At 37.6% G+C, this 19261-nt stretch overlaps 1 long non-coding RNA gene across 1 annotated transcript; it reads left to right on the forward strand.

The window, feature by feature from the left end:
* Positions 1-371: 371 nt before the first annotated feature.
* Positions 372-2211, forward strand: LOC142375008 (uncharacterized). Its single transcript, XR_012768857.1, has 2 exons — positions 372-511; positions 1132-2211. It is a non-coding gene; the product is annotated as an uncharacterized LOC142375008 (long non-coding RNA).
* Positions 2212-19261: the final 17050 nt, after the last annotated feature.

Here is a 19261-nt window from a genome sequence, read left to right on the forward strand (position 1 = left end):
TACGGAGTGCTTTTTGTGGGGAAAATAATTAGCCTGGAGCCGGCTGCTGAGTTTAAAGTAAGGTATAAGAAAAACAACAACAACAACAACAACAACAACAAAAAAAAAAAAAAAAACTGCACGCTCAAGACCAAGACGAGCATGCGTGCTCAGCATGCCTCCAAACTTTTAAATAAATAGTTTACAGTGAACCAAAAACCGTGCCATTGTCTCCCCAGTGTGAATTCAAGTGGCCCAAACACTCTCCATTATTAGCTAATGTCTCATTTCTGAATTGCCAAAGTTTATTTCCCCGACGTCCAGGACTCCGTTAGAACGCCGTGCTTACGTCACAGACCTGCAGCTGGTATAAAAAAGCTCCGTCTGCTGCTGCGCCTACATTACAGAAAAGCAGAGTCTGTGGGCATCCTCATCCATCGGGCCGAATTAGTTCTACAGGAAAAGAAAAATGTTCAGAATGACGATCGTTCAGCTCGGAGTGGTTGTGTTCGCAATATGTTTATCAACACAGGTAAGATTTTTTTTTTTATTCAGTTTAAACAACATTTTTAGACGTACAGTCATCACAGACAGGCATTCACCGGGAATTCTTTATTTATAAGAAATGTGTTTAAATGGGCTGTTTGGATTACAGCAGACTAGACATGGAATTCTCTGGAGGGAAATTATGATTCTCAATTAGTCACTCTTAAAATGACTAAACAGCAAGTTTTCCCAATTATTTTCAACCCCTTGTCTAGATTATCTTGCACTCGAGTGAATTAATGATTCAGATGCTGCGTATTGTCTGTCCACCTGTGCAAAGGTGGAGGAAGAATCTAAAGTTTCTTTTTGGTGCAGTTTGCCAAACGTAGGTGTCACATTTCAAAACTTAAGTCTCTTTTCTTTTAGTTGACCAGCCAATTGTTGTATACTGCCAGTGCACAGCAGAAGTGTTCTAATAATTTAAACTTAGTAAGCACAGATTGTATATATTTTAATCACATCCCTGAGAATGATTTGGTCATTAAACTCGGTGTGCTTCAATAAATGTAACCCCTTGCTGCTTTGTAAGATTTCAGAGATTAGAAAAGACAACCAGGCAGAAGTTTTATTACAGATATGCTGAATCCCTCCATCTTCCTTCAACAGGTGGTTTCCCAGAACAGCACAAATACCACAGCGGGGGGAAACTCCACCTCCAACGCTACCACCATGCCCACAGACCCCTACAGCAGTTCGACCAACTCCACCTCCCCCACCGGAGCAGGTGTTTCACTGCACGCAGGCACCTTCTCTGTCCTGATACCCATCGCCGTGGCAGCTTCTCTCCTGCAGCACTACTGTTGAACAGCTCCACTCTTCTCTGCCTCAACACTCCTCCTCGCCTCTCATCATCCCACCCAGTCCAGCCTCTCGTCTCACTCTGTCAGAGACCACAAGACTAAAATGGATGGACTCCACAACCTCCTTCGTCCTCCTAAAGTAATGCTAAAATTTTGTCATTCAAGACATTTGTTTTAATAAAGGTTGGGGGGCAGGGGTTAACTTTCAGCTGGAGATCATCACCAAAGGCCCCCCACCCCTCTCAGTCCCCTTCCACTTCAGCCCCTTGCATGGAATCAAAAGGAATGGTGGTGCATCCAGCTTCCTATTCGGCTTGCGTTTCCACTGTCACGCCATCACATATATTGGAGATGCTCAGGGCTGCGGTTGTCATGTCACATGTCTTGATTGAAATGCGGACCACTTGAGTGTACAGAGGTTCTTTTTGTGGCTTCACATCCACCTGGCAATCAATATATCAGAATGGTTTATGTCTGTTCAAGTGAAGTTTGGCACATACCCTACTGTAGGAGGTTAAAGAAATGTGTGAGCCGGATGATATCTTCACTGGGGTTTTTTTTCAAAAATTGGCTCTTTGGTCTTTTTATTAGAAATGTCAATGAAATGTTTGTAGCAAAAAAGTTGCCACACAACGTATCAGTTTTGCCTTGTGATTTGAAAGAGTTGTGGTCTTTTACAATGAGGGTGTGACACATTTCCTCCCTTCATCCATGGGTTAGACCCAGGAAATGACTGTATGTGTAACCATATGGGAAGGGTTCACGTTAGATTTATATTTCTCCCTTATAGTTTATATTTTGTATAAATGGAAATGTACTGTTTATTAGTTTGCGTAAAGGATGATGGAAGAAATGACAGTGTACAATAAATTATGGAAACGGATAACTGTAATTGTTTTATTTGATTCCTAATTTGTCAAGCTGTTAAGAAGATTAGCTAGGGTTGGTTTGGATCATTCTGTTTTCTACTCTCCAAATTTGGAGTCTCAACCCATAAAATCATCCTGTAAAGAATTAAAGGGTGTGGTGATGTATTCATCAAGCTGCCAGCCAGTCTAGACAGGCAGCTGCTGTGCTGCAGGCCAGAGATGGACTCAGCATTCCCTGATGCCCCACAGATCTCCTCTGGATCAGTGCCAGAGTGATTGACCGCATATAAAACGATGTCATCTCTGATGTTCTAATGATTAACAACAATTGGATTAGATTTTGGTCTACAAAGAGGAATAAAGCCATGCAAAACAGCATGCTGAAACTTGCTTTAATCTGATGAATTATACCACTGACTCTTGAATACTTGAAGAATGAAGTCGAGCCCTTGAGGGGAAAACGACGTCACATTTATTTGGCAGTTCATCCTGATTAGAGTTTGGCTGTTATTCAACATTGTCTACTCCTGTGTCTCTATAGCTAATTCTCCAGCAGAAAAGTAACTGCAAATACAGATGCCAATTAAAGAGACTGTTTTCTTTACCAAATAAAAAAAACAGTAGCAATGGAATATGCACCACCTGTGGGGGAAAAAAAAAAGAATGCTTTAAGTTAGTTTACTGACATAAATTAGGTAAGAAAAAACAATACGTTAGCCATTCTTTTGAGCAACAACACTATCTTGAGTGTCTTTTGTTTCATGAAATTTGTAGCACTTCAGAAAAGTTCAAATCATTATCGTGTTATTTAATTCATCTGTACCTTTTTGCCTACATTTACAGTATATGGTGCTTTGTGTATAACACAAAGCACCATATACACTTTAGTTAAAGTTCATGGAAGGCAACAAATAAAAAAAATAAAAAAAAAAAATTATCCAACACACTGTATTGGTGAGCAAGCAGCATGCGGCTCGGAAATGCCTCAGCACCAGTAAAGCCGGCCTCATTAGCTCAGCCCATTGTCTCTCAATCCTCTCTGCACTGTTAACCTCTCGTCACACTCTACATCCTCTCCCCTGTGATAACCCTTTCCTGACCAATCCATGTACTTTAAGTCTGATATCCAAATGTTAATGTCCAAAAATGGCCACCCCCCACAAATGCTCTTTAAAATATGGTTTTAATGCCTTGCTTTCGTGAAAATCATTTATTGTATTATAAAGTGTTGAGATAACATAACCTTTTGACTGTAGAAAACATGGGGATAATTCTTTATTCATATTTGCAGATAGATTGTGTCAAAGTAATATATTATAAAAGCTCAAAAAGTATTTCCATACTACAAATGTCTGAATTTAAAATTTCTAAAACTTGATAAAGGAATAACTCTAAGTGTTATTCTATGATCATCCATACATGATTGATTACATAATTATCCTGCTGTAAAGGACAGTGCTTGGGCTGACAATGCCTTCAAGTGGACGTATGCAGAGCCAGAAATAAACCAGGAGCAGCATCACTGCTAACCTCAAGAATCTGGAGCAGAAACGAGTCCTGAGAGAGGTCTGAGAAACTTTAATGTGGAGGACACTTTCTTTGTATAATTCAACTCACACTTTGGTATAAAATGTAAAAAGTTACTTCTTTAAATAAGCTGATGCTAGTGTAGATGATCAGTGTCGTAAAAATTTATTTAAATCTACATCATATTTACATTTAAGTTGCTCTTGTTGTACATACAATGCATCAGTGAGAGGGCATTTGTGAACAGGATGGGTCACGCTTACATGTTCTGTTAGCAGTCAGTTTTTGGAACTGGAAACTGTGAATCCCACGTAAAGAGGATTGATGAAACTGCTTTTGCTTCTCTTCATTTTGGTCCTCCTGTCTATACGGACTCATCTCTATATAGCATAACATCTGGACAGTTAAGAGTTTACAGGTGTGTCCATCCGTACAGTCAGAGACAAAAAGATAAGGCTCTATGAGGTACCAATAACCTTTGATCACCTGTGGAGATGTTCACATTTCAGTGTGGTGGAATTTCTGTCTCTGGAAACTATAGCTTGCATTAGGAAAGACAACTCTTTGTATCTGTCACAGCTGCTCCCTGTGTGCAGACTGAGTTGAGAACAAAATGTTTAAAAAAAAACTATGAAACTTAAACTTCTCAGTAAGAGAGAATGTTCCAGATGTAAGAGATTCCACAGCACAGAGAGATACACTGTTTGGCAGGTCTCAGACGGCCACAGACACACAACTGGAAGGAACATCTCACCAAAAGCTTTAAATAAGTTGTTTAATTCCGTTGTTTTGTGCTATTTGTCATTTGGAGATTTTATCAATTTGCAAATTGTAGCAAAGAAATAAAAAACAACTGCTGTGTTCTATTCAGTTCGAAATAATTTCCCAAACAGTCAACTTTCTGTCATGTCTGTGGGTTTTTTTGCCACGTTTTTAGTTTCTGTTTAAGTTCTTAGTTTTACCATGTTTTAGTTTTCTCATGTCTTAGTTTTGTTAAGTTTTAGGTTAAAGTCTTGTATTTAGTTTTCCCATGCTATGCCACCTTTTTCCTCAGTCTTTCTCCTGCCCTACCATCAGCTTCACTTCCTTCACCTGTGTTTTCCCCATCAGCTGTACTCAATCACCCTCCACAGTATTTAGTCTCCCAGTTTGTTCATGTTCATTGCCAGATCCTCACTTGTCACTAAGAAGTTAAGTACCTTTCTAGTATTTGAAGCCATGGTCATGTTTTGTTTTTGTCACAGGTTAGTTTTTGGTATCTGGCTCAGCTGTGCTTTTTGTTAAAACCTGTTTTTGAAAACAAATCAAGTTTTGTTTTTTTTAAACAATCTGCATCCGCATCCTTCCTCGCACCCACCCTACCTGACACTTTCAAATATTACCTCTACATATCTTTTGCATAGCTCTGCTAAAACCAATCTATGATGCAAAAACATCCCCACAGAATAAAGCTGCCACTGTCATGTTTGACTGAGAGGATGGTGATGCTTTGCGTGTTGTTTCCCCTGCACATGTTGTCAGAATAATGGTATTATTGTTTAGTTTTTGCTCTACCAGGGGCGTATTTGCATTAAGTTCATCATCTCCCTCAGGCTTCTCTAATGTTCCCTAATGTTATCGGTGCACTACACTGTACCCATGTACGCATCCAAGGCAAGGCAATTTGTAGAGCACAATTCGTACACAAGGCAATTCAAAGTGCTTTACAGCTACATAAAATCACAAGAAGGCAATAAAATCATTCCAAAAAACAAAAAAATCATTAATTAATTCATTTAAAAGTGAAGAGTGCAGATAAAATACTTTCAGGTGTCATGCACATCTAAATAGAACTGTTTTCAGTCTGGATTTAAACATTGTCACATTGTCCAGGCCCCTGCTGGACCCGTGGAGGCTGACTATGTAAACCGAAAATTTTTCCATATCCTAAATGTACAGGTGCACTTGGGGATAATTGTCCATAGACTCTGAACTGGATTTCTCATTTTGAAAAATACCACATCAACCCCTTTGAGTAATGCTGAGCAATGTTACATTTATGCCCTGTGAAACCTCATCATTGACTCCTATCCTCCGTGCATACAGATGATCTGTGATGGAGGTAATTTCATTTCCAACATTGAGGCTAAATGGCCGGGATCAGTTCATGATTCTAGGATCTTCCGAGCATCCTCACTGGCACAGAGGTTTGCACGAGGCACAAGAGTTTTACTTACATGAAGGAGTGTACTTTTGAAGTAAGGTGTATATAGCATAGGCAGAATTTTGGTAATCAAATAAGAGGTCAGGTGTAGAGGTCATCTTAAGGAATTTAAAGTGCTCGTCATACTTTATTATAGATAGCCATATAAGGTACATATTGCATCAAATTGCCAAGTATTAACACATGTATATCCATCCAACATTTCTCTTATTCTGCAGGAGAGTTCAATGGTGTCCTGCTTGGGGACAGAGGCTATACATGCTGGCCGTACCTCCCCACGCCATATCCTGATCCAGGAACAAGGGCATGCACATGCACATGCTAAAACAAGGGCACGGATAGAAATGACCTTTGGCCAAATTAAATACAGGTTCATTACTTAAAGTTCTCATGGCTGACTTCTGACAGAGCCATCTTAAATTAATAGTATACTTCATATTTTATACATTTTGTCTTGTGGACAACTTTTCAGGCTCAAGTCTTTTCTTCGTTGAGTCCCTGCAGGTTCTAGTGCCTGAAAGGACTCAGTTTCTCCTGACACAGTGAGGGACCTATACAGGGACACATATTTCCTTTGATCCTTATTGTTGTGACCTTTGAGTTAGAACTTCTTTTCATAATTTAGCATTGACACAGTAGCAGTTTAAGTCAGAGCAAGTATAAGAAGGCTAAATGGACAGAGATGATTTATAACTTTCCACACGTTTAGGTCATGGCACCCCACTGTGAATATAAATGTAAAAAACACATTTCTAACACGTTGCATGAATCGTACAATAATGACAAGTTTGAGTTCAAGTTGTGTTGAATTGTTTAATTATTATTACATGTTTCTCAAGCTATGGAGAGAAAACATAATTAAATACAGTTCACAACACGGAATTCTCCTTTATCTGAATTTATACTAACATCCCTCTCCAGTTTGATAATCTCTAGCTTGATCTTTTTTATTTTCAGTTTCTTGTATTCCATATCTAGTTTGGCGCTCTCTTTATTGGACAAACACATTTATTCAAAGGCTACTTACCACTCTGAAATATTTTCCTGTACTTTACCTTCACCTGCTGCCAGGTACGCTTTTGGCTGTTAAGATAGCTCCTGTTGAGATGTAACAGTGAAAAAATAATATGTGGGTCACACACTCACGATAATATAGTCACAAAGTATGATGATGCGTGTCGATTATTGGGTCATTAATAAACTGAGCAGGGCCAGTATATTTGTGCTGTACATCTCATAGAGACAATTCAGCATGCTTTATGTAAACAAATTATAACACAAAGAGGAGAGCATAAATACATGAGGACAGTAAAATAAATGTCTAACAATTGACAATGGTATGAAACTTTCATAACTTACGCGTTTAGTCTGTCTGCAGTTTTTTTAACTTTGCAAATACATTATTGATTTGTAAAAACCAATCCCTGACAATGAAGATTCCTTTAATTTCAAATTGTTTATAATCTAGTGATCTAAGCACTGTTACCGATACTAAGCGGATATCGCTTTCATTCATACCTTTTATGAGGGTTAACCATTGATGTTGAATCAATCATCTCAAGCTGTTCCCATGAGAGAGTGCAATTAGTCTTATTTTCACCACCTGTCTATATTTCCTCCTGAATATTAAATAAACCTGAGTTCCTGCTTTGTGTTACATCAGAGGCAGCTTTTCCTGTGTGTCTGTATTAGACTCAGCCTATGAAACAACGCCAACAATGGCGTACACAATAAGCACTCCTCATGAAAAGGATGTCAAAATATCATTTAAAATGAAGAATAAACAGTCAGGCAAATAATGTCATATTTTCATATCACTGAATGTGATCAATAGTTGATGTTACAACTTTTATCAAATAAGGCAATTAGTTTTCTAATTGATTGAGAGACCAGTTAAACTCTGTACAATTTCCTGTAACATACGTCAGAGTCACCTGTTTTGTGGTGTGAAGTGTGACACCCAACAAACCTTTAATCATTGATCGGTTTGATGAATCATTCAGAAGGATGCCACTGTTGCAGGGACAATGTCACACACATATCATGCTCCATTCCCAACCCACATGGATACCCTTCTCTTGGGAGCCTTTCATACGTTTCTTTGTTGTGTGAAAGCAAATGTTGAGTTCACAGGGTCATTATTCACAACACAATGCAGTGTAACGGGAGACAAGTGTTTCCATGTGAATCTTCACTATTACTTTGTGAACAGAAATAAAACTAGATTTTGTTGTGTTTTACTGTTTGTGTGGTAATGACGGATATCAGATACATTCAAGATTCAGTCACTGTGTGCTGAGCCTCCCTGGCTTGTGTCAAGTTTCCGGACTGTAAAAGGAGACGGGTAAAGAGGTAAAAGAGGAACTTTTAAGAGAATCTGTAGATTTTGTAGATGTGCAATTTTAACTGGCAACATCCATTTTTTTGTCTTCTCATGATTGTCTAGTGTTGCTATGATTCTGTAGTGTTGCTTTTTGTAAGCTTCATATGAGAATTAAGATTCCTCTCTGCCTGTGAGTTTCATCTGAACTCTTGAATAATCCATTTCACACGTCGGAGAAATGCGTGGCACAGGATCACGCCTCTAGCCACAGTGCTTGTTGCCTAGAGCCCAAAACAGTCTGACACCGATTCATAGTTGGGAGATGACTGAGTTGAGTCAAATTCGCGACAGGTATTACTCACACGCTGTTTTCACACTCCATTGCTTCAGTTTCCATATACTAAGCAAAGAGGAGAATAAAAGTAAACAAGTATCTGCAGCTTCACAGTGAGCATTTTTGGAAAGTGGAAATATTGAGTTCCGCTGTGTATTGTGCATATATTTTTTACGTCAATAAGAGAGTAAGAGGTCCATTAAAGGGATAGTTCGCCTCTTTTGACATGAAGCTTTATGACATCCCATATTAGCAATATCATTTATTAAATTTGACTTACCCCCTGCTGCGTCCTATGAGCCGAGTTCCGGCCTCATTTTGGCGTTGACAAAAGTAGTCTGGCTAGTTGGCTGGGGCTTAAAAAATAAATGAGGCGAACTATCCCTTTAAAGAGTTTTCCTGAAATTCTATAACGATAAAATGGCAACTGCCCTGTGAAATTAACTCTAAATACTTTAAAAATGTGGTTCATGATTACAACATAAGAAGCAGATAAGATGATCTCTAGAATCAGATAACATATTGTTACTTTTTTTTGTGTGTTAAGTTTGCCTTGAATTGTGACTATTGCCAGATTTCTGTCAGAGGGAGCATCATCTAAACATGTTAAAGTCGGATAAAGTTTTCCGTTTTGTTTTGAGTTACATGGAAATACTTATGGTATGGTTTGAAATTAAATTGAATTATGTATAGTGACCTTAATTTGCCCATTAAATGTGTACACTGTAAAAGCATTGTGATAAAAAGTCAATATATGCCAGAGTATCTTCCCCAGCAGAAAAGGAATAAAAAATATGGTTCTTTTACTCTAGGGGGAACTGAATGTTTTCCCCATCTGCAAAAAAAACCCAAACAAATATTGTTAATCACTATTACAAACATTAAAAATGAACTATTCTAGCCAACCAAACAAATATTTGATCACTCTGATATGTTCTCTGACTCATTTGCTTTACTTAGAACGTATGTAGTAGTCTCATAAATATGAAAATTCATTATTGCTGTGAAATGTGTTTGTCCTACGTTCTGTATTTACACATTTCTGCCAGAGGTGATTTTGCCAAATAAGAAGATTCTTAAGGTTTTCAGGTGAGGGAAGACTGAAAGTCATGCTGGTCTTATTCAGCCTGCAATGAGGTTAAATGAAGTTACACAGCGACAAGTACACAGAGGTGAGGAGCCCTCAAAGCAAGTGTCTAATGTTTTAAAAAAAACTAAAATTAAAATTTATTCAAATAACATCGAGTTCTACACAAAGAGAACCAAATTTGTGAATACCCAAGAAACACATCAGCACAAAAAGGCTCTTCTGAGCGTAGGTGTTTACTACAGGCCCAGTACAATTTGCATAAATTTACATGTTTTGCAAACATTTTTGCAAAGCTTCCTTTTCTTCAATATTATTAAAAAATAGGTCAAGTTTCACAGTTAAAGTAATCTTCACATCAGAACTAACAGTTTATCTCAATTAAGAACCTCAAGTTGATAATGGTACTCAGGTTATTAGGATTCTGTGAATTATCAGTAGCATTCCTGAAAGATATTATATATATGCTGGATTGTATTAAATTCATGTTCACTTATCAACATGAAATACTTGTAATCTAAATACTCTCGGGGTTCACATCTGTAACAGTAATATAACACACAATGATTACATTATTCTGAGATCTCTTTTCAGTTTTTTGCTCATGTATTGTGTTTATGCTTATGCATATTATCTGTTTCTGTCAGCATTGTACTCGCATGACCAGGACAGGCTTTTGTCCTTCCTGTCTGTGGGCACATATTTCTCATGTGCCTATGAATTTGAAGACCACCTTAACCTGCAAAAGCTATTTCCTGCAAAAGAGAGAACAGACTTACAGCTTAGATTGTCCTTAATATATAATAAAAACAATGTTTTGCTTCAACCAACCATAAAGTAAAATAATCATACTGTTATGAAGAAAGGCTAAACACACAGGAAAACACATAGATATATCTTGTATAAGACACAAATCAACAAATATCTTTGGTAACCTACAGAAGAAACTAAGTTAATAGATAAATTACACATCAAGAAAATAAAGTATCAAATGAGCCTTTTCGTGATGAAGGAGGAGGAGGTCAAAAATCTTGTTTTTTTGTCAACAATTTACAAAAAAACCCACCAGCTGATGATTATTAATGGATTAATGAATTTTGATGCTTTTTTGTACAAAATGGCAACATTGTGCATGTCAAAGTCAAAATCTACAGCATTACTCAAGGCAATTCTCTGTAATTTGTAAAATCAAATTATTTATAAAGTAATTTTTAAACAAGCATTTTAGGAACATCATGTTCTTGATGACATAAAATAGAGGGAGGAACAGGGAAAAGGCAGCCAGAAGGCTGCAAATCAGCTGAAAGGTCCTTCCTGCCAGATGGTCTGCTGTACTTTGCTGCCCTGTACCTCTCTTAGGAGGCTTATTGCCTTTCAGACACAATAAGGCTCTGCATTGCTGTGTTAACGCGCAGCAAAAGTGAATCAGTTGTCTGGAAGGAATCACATGTGGTCATCAATTAGACTCCTAATCCTGTGTGCAGTTTTAGTGATTCTTGTACTGATGCTTTGGTCACCATGGAAACCTAACAATGGAACGATTTTTGACACTAATCCTCTAATGGGGATGTGCCTTTGCTGACTCAGACACAGGCGATGCTTTATCAATGCCAAACAAACACATTTCCTGAGCAGTCAGACAGGTTTCTACCTAAATAAGCTTTTATGCAACAAGATGACATGAGTCCATGTTTGCCTTGCTGTCGTGCAAAGTCTCATCCTTTTGTTAACGCTGCATGACCTGTTAAAAGGGACAGGAGTGAGAGCCCGAAGAGCTAACCTGATTTCACAAGCAAATCAGGTTGGATCCCTGATTTGCATCATCGCTGTTCCTGCAGTCAGCAGTTACCAAACTCAGAGTCTCCTCTGAGAGCATCTCTGGTCTAGCGACTGAATATCTAGGACAAACCAGCCTCTAGTCTCTCTCGGAAAGACACCCGATGCCGCATGATGGCACCTGTTTGCTGGAAATAGCATCCACTCAGTGCGTTGAAAGAAAGTTATATGAAAACCCACGGCCAGAAACTGGCAATGTACATGAGCTAATCCTCTACACAATGACAGTTGAGTACACTGATGCATGAGACAGAGACAATCTCTCAGTGTCATTTGGTCTGTGAGGCATGACAAAGTCTATGCTTTACCATCAATCTGCACTCACTGGTCAGCAACATCTGACAAATAAAAAGCTGTCGACAGAAATTTTGCACACTGAAAATTGATTTTCATCCCAATCCTTTCGATCCATTATATTCACACATTTTGAGTCAAAACCACAACAAGACTTTCTTGAAACAGACACCAGCAAAATGGATTGTAGAATAATGTATTATAGGTGTTTAATTAAGCTGCCTGCAGAACCCAAATGCAGCTCAGTTTCATCTTCTTATCAATCTTTCTTTAACTTCATTTCAGTGCAGCACCTCTGATTTATCAAAGTGAATCACATCCCTCATACAGGAGGCTCAAGAAATAAATTCTGCTACCTTAGTGTCCAAAGCCGAGGCCAAGTGGGCACTTTTGTCAAAAAGCTGCTGACTTTGATTATGTTGGAGGGAGGGATGATGTCAGCATGATATCTGAACATCCAGACTATTCTTTTTAGACGTTTTTGCAGATTTTGGCAGAATTCAATGTAACCTGCAGGAAAATGCATTAAACATTGTGAAAGATAAAATGTTTTGGTTTTTTTTAAACCTACAATTTTGATTTAACCTAGAATCCTGTATCATAAATACACACCTGGCATTTGTGACAATTTTTTGTAAATCTGTTCATTCAAAAATTCATCATCCACGTCTCTGTCACCCATGATCTCTTGTGTTCCGCCATTTCTGTAAATAAAACCTTCAAGGACGTCCGTCAGTTCCAGAGCCCTTTCTTCGTCCAGATTTGGGTCAGCAGTCTCCATCATCCGTGACATTACTGTCTCTATAAAATAAAGTAAATGCAGTAGGAGTTGCAGACATATCAACTACGAGACATATTGAAGTTATAGTCTTATTTCATTTTGGCAAGCGAAGAAATAAAGAAGCAAGTCTGACACAAACTCTGTTTCAAAGTAATCTTTGCAAAGTAGCTACATGCTGGAGCCCAGAACGAGTCCTTTCAGTGCAACTGATTATTTAGAATTAAAATGTGATGTTGACTCTCTGTTTGTCCCAGAAATAGGAGGTTGGACTTCCTGCACAATAACTACCAGCTGCATTTGAGTTGATTAAAATTTTGTCATCTGTCTTTTTTAAGCTGTATAAAAAATATAGATGCAAAGGCTCCAGTTCAGCATATTGGCTGTCGATCTCTTGGTCTTTGGGAACTAGAAATAACAACCTGTTGTTCTGACTAAGAACTGTGGAAACTAGGCACATCAACTGGATGGTGGTTTGCCAGTCACAAGGTAGCCAAGCCCTCAAGCATATTCTGTTTTATCATCAGATCTTTTTTCAAAACAGAACTATCATTCACAGAACTAATCTCATGCTCTATCGAAGAAAAACTTGAAACTAGTGATTGATACCATCAACTCAAAAGGAAAATGTTATAATGTAGAGGGGGTAATGATTCCCATTCACTTCTTTTAAGTCTGATTTGTTTTGCAGTGACTTCTTGCAGGTTTTTAATGCTAATTAAGGTTTTGGGTACTTAGCTTGGATTATTGGCTCCAAACATACATATTTTGTCGTACAAAAGTAACAGACTCTGCTTACCAGTACCTCAGAAATGTGGTCAAAAGTAAACTAACTTTTACTACTTTGGTTCCAGTAAAGTAATAATACGTGGATTTTGAGCTAGGCTTCCTGTTGGAATAGTTATGAGTTCACAAGCAGCTGGCTCTGACCTGGAAAACCTGATGGATTCATTTCAAGGTTTGGGGGAAATAGCAGTTAAACTATTTTTACTGTTCTCGGTGCCAAATGGATCCAAAATAACAAACTATTTCAAGCTAAAATGAACATCAGATAGAGCCTTACTTTCTATTCACCACTTAGCTGTATGAAACACCCACCGCTGCCTTGTACACAACCAATGTGATGAGTAAATTTGAATGGCAAAAGGGAAACTGATGTCAGACAAGAAGAGAAACGGGTTAAACCCAGTTCAGAATGAAAACTTGGTGATGTATGGGGACAAAAAGATTTCTGATTACATAAACCTGGAACATAACACGTGATAATTCTGTGTCTTTGTTATATTATACACCCAACGACTATGTTTAATTGTGCCTCTTAAATAGACTGAGGAGCGTTTTTCGTTGATGAAGTCTCATTAGCACACTGTCGGCTCAACTCGCAGCCCCTGCACACCTCCCCTTGGCCTCTCTTCTTCCCACACTCCACCAGCAGGCACTGACATTTGTATAATGAATGTGGTTCATTTTCAGACAGTTGCCCAATTAGGTGTGAGACACTCTGCGCTGTAGAGAAAGCTGTGTTATATTGGTGCAAGAGTAAAGTTCTGTGGCAAAAGCACTATGTGGATTACACGGAATCTCAACAAGAGTATATTACTCAATTATGGATTTTTTTTTAATTTTTAAAGAACATCCACATTATTTTTTCTACAGTACAACAATACATATTTTTTTCTTTCTACATTATATTGCCAAAAGGACAGAGACTATGTGTGTTTACCTTTAGCAGTATTGATATTGTCCATTGGCTGGAGGTCGGGGTGTTCAGATGGCAGAGACGTAATGAGAAAGGCCCAGATGCTCCTGAGGAGCAGTTGACATATGTTGAATTTATTGGACAGACTTCATTTTGTATTCTTGGAGTGAACAATAGCACAGACATATTAATCACACAGTCGACAAAGGATTTCCTTTTTCAGTCATTAGTGATTATCAATTATGTTGTCCAAATGCACAAACAAGTTCACCAAAATAGGTCTGTGAGTCTGTGCATCTTCTCTTTTTCATCTGTCTTTGGATCATTTTTGGTTTAAGTCACAATGGAAATATTTAGTTGGCTTCTCCTCCTTGATATAAAGTGAAAGACTTGGCCTTTATAAGATTTAAAAAAAGACTATGTTAGGGCAATGATATGATCAGGAGAACGGTTAAAGTTTCATGTGCTTATGATAAAGATTTTTGATTCCAGAATCTAAAATACTTTTACTGTCCATACACAAGTGGATTAGACATGTTTTTCTGCACTTGTTTATGTTTGAATGTGTGTTTTTTTTGTACATTCATACACACAAGAAAAGAAGAAAAAGAAAATAAATTTGTGAGATTAAACACTACACTCACAATAGACACAAAACTGTACACAAAACAACAGTAAAATATCATTGTTCTGCTCTAACGCAGACAAAGGCATGATCTTAAGACTTGATTAAAGGTATGTTGGCACTTTTTTTAAAGTTAACATCTCAGCATTTTCTTGAAAAAAAGTCCTGATCAACATTGTCAAAGGAATTGAAGAGCTTGTCTCTCAATAGTTACTTTAAATCTTCAGATGGCATCACATTGCACTTCATGTCTGAAAAGTAGTCTCAGCAATATTTATGTGCCAATAAAACTGGAAACTAAATTTGACACTTTCAAGTGAAAATATTATGTGAAAAAATTCAGTGGCAGTGGGTTTGGATGTGTGTAGGTCTGTCGGCCGGAGGTTTAAAATGGACAGCAGCATACAGCATAGTTAATCCTAATCCACTGGATAAACAGAGAGAGCAAGGCATTATATTTCCAATGCTGTCCTTGCAGTATGGAGGAAGCCTGCAGATAAGATGCTATCTGTGAGATGAACAACGGAGTGGATTGCGTTTCCTGTGTCAGTGCTTTGGGCTGCCCATGGTCTGTATCTGCACACACATGTGAGGACATCCTAGCAACAGTTTGTAGCACCATGTATTATCATTGGAAAGTTTATATAACCTTGTGTTAAAAAATAAAGAATTTTTTTATTGTTCATTTATATATGTTTAATTAGGTTTCATTGTAATTTCCATAACTCTCCACTGCTGTCCCTGAATAGTCTCTGGTTACAAATATGTTTGAGCTAACTTTCAGAACTTTGACACAAAGTTCTGTGAAGGGACAGACAGGTTTCTCCAGTCCACAGAGACTGGTGTACACTTCTATCTCTCATAGGGCATCAAATACTGCTGTTTTGTCAAAGTCCCTGGCGTCTAATTGAACTTTGGAAAGCAGATTTTTCCACTTCCTTATTCAAATTTTTTTTTTTTCAAAATGTTCTGTTTACTTTTGTTTTTGCCAGTTGTTTACTGCAGTTTAGTTGGTGTTAAACATCATATCTACTTGGTTAGGTTTAGGCAACATGCTTTACTTATTAGAGTCATGCCTTACAATGTCAATCCAGTGTGGATTTAGCAATATTCTATTTCACTTGGGTTACCCTCAATATTGAAGAATGATGCTGAAGGCTTCCCTCTGTGTAGACGTATTATGCCAATGGGTCTAGATAAAATGGAAGAATGATGCCATCAAAGTGAGTATGTATCCGTTTATTTGGCATTGAATAATAATCCAAGTTTAGGAAAGTAAAATAAAATTATATTGATATTTTCCACTGAGGTTGACATTCATGTTCTATATTTGTGAACATTGTCAGATTATGTCTCTACAGATATGAGGATTGTGTTGTTATTGTTCAAGATGCCTGTAAAACTTACCAAACTTGATTAGTCTGCTACGTTCCCCATTCTTGTACACCACCATTGAATGGCTTTCTATGAGACATTTATATATTGTTTTGTATTTTGAATGTTTTTAATGTACATATGAGTAGGTGCTGTTTAATTTGCATGTGTCAAAAAGCAATGAAGTTGTGTACGCCTCCTAGTTCCCTTTGAATTCCCCCCATTGGGGGATGAATAAAGTATTCTTCTATTCTATTGTATTCCATTGTATTCTATTCTAGTATATTCAGAGCCTGTTAGCTTGTAGAATGTATAATTTACTCCAAGTGTTAATAAGTTAAAAAAAAAAACAAGAATCTGAGCAGTTCGATCAGAGTTAATTTTGTCATTAAATGATATGATAAAACTACTATCATAAAACACATTTTACTGGCATACAAACTAATTTGAAAAACTGTGTGTGACTATTTGAAACGTATGACATAACAAATCCTTTGCTGATCTCCTGAGCTTGTGTGCTGGTCCTCTGTTGTTTCACCTTCACATGTTCATTGATGTGCCTCTGAGGAACACACAAATGAGAAAACTCGGTCACACTGAACATAATTTGGACACTGGTGACCAAAATCAGAATCCCCTGTGCAGTATTGTGGTCAGGCTCATTAAAAGTATATCCTTCTGTTAACACATGACAAATTAGTGTTTCCAGGCACAAAATAAAAATCCAGTTGATCTGATAAAAAGGCACTTAGATAGTGGGGTACTCTGACAAATGCCATATCTCACAATCAGAAAGAAGGAGATCTAGATCAACATCAAAATTTAATGAGTTGATCTTTTCCTAACCTCCACTTCCTCTCCAAGTGCCTGGTGATTTTTACATTGCTGACAAAATAAGGTGAGGAAAAACTTAATAAAATCTTTATGTTACCTCTAGCTTAATTTACATCATCGTGAATATCTACTTTTGTGTCTGAGCTATTTAGGAAACTGGAGTTCTCTTCCGAGACAACAAGTACCGTACCCTGTGAAAAAAAACATTGACCTGCATCTACACCAAGATTTAAAGGTTTCTTTCTTTTCCCAAGATCCACGTGTCCATCAGCTGTCCTAAGATTAAACCTGCATAATATTACAAACACATATCTGTCTTTTTCGATTCCCTCCTTTTGTTTCTCAGGGGGAGCTGGTCGGTCACATAATAAACAAGGCTTGTGTGATCATTGTCCAAGCAATGAGTGACCATTCATGCCCAAGCTCACTGCAGGGACATTGTGTGCCGAGAATCTGGTGATCTGTCCTGTTCATTTGTTTTACTTGAGCTAGATGATGGCAGAGAGAAAATGAAAGGTGAATGCACAGTACAACGGTCAATTAAGATTGAAAAAAAACCCTTATCAGATTACAATGATATATAGTTTTTTTTAGAAAAAATGACTTGTTCAGGTCAGCAAGGTAACACAAGGAAGGTGGCTACAATATGCTTTGTCAAATACTGTTGTCCATTCTACAAGACAATCAAATGAAATTGGACTGAAGCATTGATTTTCAGAGCAAGTTTGTGATTTGGGCCGCATGTCCCTAGACAGATGAGAGGCCTAAAAGCTACACACAGTGTTTCTGTGAAAGAATGGCCCTCCTGAAAATACTGACTTAAAACAAATGCTTCTCTCAATGCCCGAGAAGATATTGTCTTGGATAAGTGGTCAAGAATTTAAACAGTGCTCATTTTTGTTGGGGAGCTGTCTGGAAGATGACACCCTCTTTTTCAGTAGCACAGAATTGAATTTTTTTTGTGCAGCTGCCAGGGTTATAATTCATTTGACAGACCCACTATAATGAGCCGGCACAGACAAAGCACCCAATTTCCACTGTGTCCTATTTTCCCTGAGAGCTGTGATCATAATGACAGGGCTGTTTGTTGCCTGGTTTCATGCTGAATCATGAACACACAGCTACAGGCCACCAGCTTTTCCTTTCCCACCTGTCTTCCTTCAGTTTCTGGAAAAAGAGAACATCATTACATCTTCCCGTTTATGTCACTCACTTGGGAGAAGTGTTATTTGGTTTATGTATTCATTTAACCAGCCTATAAGACAGGACAACAAAAGGCGATTAAGACATTTGACTGTCTTCCCTTTTCTCTGCTGATAAAAAAAAAAGCTCTTCTAGCTGAGACAGTATTGTGTAGGTTAACGGTGTGAGGATAAACGGCAAGGCAGCTCATTTGCTTTAAATCCACTTGACATTCAAACTATAACAAGCTTAAAGTAACTCGTGTTTAAGGATTAAAAGGCCAACACTGACAAGATGTAGTTCATACATCATAACGTCCTCTTATCTGTGATCGCATTTTCCAAATTGATCTTTTTGACATCCCGCTAATGACATTTTGTAACTGCAAGGCATCATGTAATCATTTAAATAAACGTCATTATAACCCCATGTGTATTGTACCAGCAAAATTATGTTGAATAATGTTTTGGGTGCATTTGTTGTCTGTGTTCTTGATTTGATTTGTGCCCTCTCCATGCCAACACTGGCATGTATCCCACCCATTTATGTCCAGTTGATGGAGCACTCAGCAGTCACTTTAGTGTTGAGGGGCCCTCTCAAGCATATTGGTTTATATTTTTTCATGCACACTTGAATTTTTATGATAATAGACTATTACTGCTCCATAATGGGTTTCAGGGTTTGAGTCTTCATGGAGCCAGTGCAATTATTATCTTTTAATCCATTGTTGGGGTTTATATTTCTTGATGTTATTGGTTTGTTACCAAACCACAATTCAATGAAATGAAAAACAAACAAACAAAAATATTTATCTAAGGTTTTGATATAAATCATGATGTAATAACATAAGCATTTTTTCATTTACCAAAAAACTGAACAAAACGCACTACTTAAAATGTACAAACAAAATGTAAATTTAAATAAGATTAATAAGATTTGAAGTTTGTTAAAAATAAGACCAGCAGTGTGGT

Source organism: Odontesthes bonariensis, chromosome 24 (assembly GCF_027942865.1).
Source record: "Odontesthes bonariensis isolate fOdoBon6 chromosome 24, fOdoBon6.hap1, whole genome shotgun sequence".
NCBI lineage: Eukaryota > Metazoa > Chordata > Actinopteri > Atheriniformes > Atherinopsidae > Odontesthes > Odontesthes bonariensis.